This window comes from Poecilia latipinna, unplaced genomic scaffold (assembly GCF_001443285.1).
Source record: "Poecilia latipinna isolate Pla-1442-1.1 unplaced genomic scaffold, P_latipinna-1.0 Scaffold456, whole genome shotgun sequence".
Lineage (NCBI taxonomy): Eukaryota > Metazoa > Chordata > Actinopteri > Cyprinodontiformes > Poeciliidae > Poecilia > Poecilia latipinna.
In genome coordinates this window covers 288,780-290,136 of record NW_015113072.1, presented here as the reverse complement: position 1 = coordinate 290,136, position 1,357 = coordinate 288,780, and the positions used below count along the sequence as shown (strand labels likewise).

Sequence of the window (1,357 nt, the reverse complement as noted above, 5' to 3'; positions counted from 1 at the left end):
ACACTGCAAAAAGTCCCCTTTCAAAAACAAGAAAAAAAAGGTACAAAAATAGGGTATAATTTTCTTAAAATAAGAAAAATTATCTGCCAACAGAACAAGAAAATTTATCTTGTCAAGATTTTCCAAAACAAGAAAAAATATCTAACCAAGATGAACCTACAAATATCTTAAAATTAGTGTAATTTTACTTAAAACAAGCCAATTTTACTTATACGAGTAAGATATATTATCTCATTTTAAGAAAAATAATCTCAAGTAAAGAAAATGTTACTTGACATTGAATTTCTTGAAATCAGCATATATGCCTAAAACTAGTTTACTTTTATTGTTGCATAGGATTAAAATATATATTTTGTCATTGCTTTACTCAAGGTTCTTATGCTAAGGCAAAAATCCAAAAATTGATTCTGTCTATACTGGAATAAGAGATGTTATTGGCTTGCTGAAATGAAGACATGAGTTCAATTACTTTTAACATCTTTATTACGTTTAAGTTTCACATAAACATAGTAAAACATGACTACTGGTCAGAATTTAAAGTCTGGATGGGCATCTGATTCTGAAACAACCCCGTAAAATGACAGAACAATGAAGATCTGACACATCTGTCGCACTCATAAGATGCCCTAAGAGTCAAACAAACCAAATTGTCCAAAGCAAAAATAAACTTGGGATTAGATGTCACCAATAGGAGCTTACTCCACAATGAACATCTTCCAATCAGCCATAGCCTTTTATGTGTGGAAGTCTTGTCTCAGTTACGGACGGTGTTCTCAAGATATCTGTCAGCAGCACAGAGAGGAGTGGCCACACACATGCATGCTGAAAGGTGTAGTAGCTATGATGTCCTCCTTTCAGAAGATCAGGGCAGGCATGGTTCCAATGGCCAGTAGAAAGTTGGTTTCACGATCACCACAGAGCTGAAAAGTGGTTTTGTTTGATTGAAGTTGTTGGGTCATCTGCTAATTGGAGCACAGACAGAAAAACAATCACAAAACAAACCACGTTTTAGGGACTAATCAGTGTAATGATGAATAAGTATCATAAATTTCTTACCTCAAGAATGTGAAGGACAGCATCACTTGCAATTCCGAAAGTTTCTTGTAGATGGTGCAATACATGATTGGAGACGTGTCCGGCATAGGCTTCACCATGGCAACAGTTTGTTTTACTTGAAAAATAAAACAAGTCTTATTTTAGTTAATGTGCTCAATTACAATATTACATGAATTCAAGACAGCAAGACAGTCATTTTAATTAAATCAAAATAGGACTACTTAAATTCACCAATCAAAAATAGTGTTTAAAATATCCTGGTAACAGTGTGGAATATCTAACCTAGGCTTTTAGACTCATT

At 33.8% G+C, this 1,357-nt stretch overlaps 1 long non-coding RNA gene across 1 annotated transcript; it reads right to left on the bottom strand.

Moving 5' to 3' along the window:
- Positions 1–465: 465 nt before the first annotated feature.
- LOC106951375 (uncharacterized) lies at positions 466–1,351 on the bottom strand. Its single transcript, XR_001425805.1, has 2 exons — positions 1,057–1,351; positions 466–962 (listed from the first exon to the last, which is right to left on the bottom strand). It is a non-coding gene; the product is annotated as an uncharacterized LOC106951375 (long non-coding RNA).
- Positions 1,352–1,357: the final 6 nt, after the last annotated feature.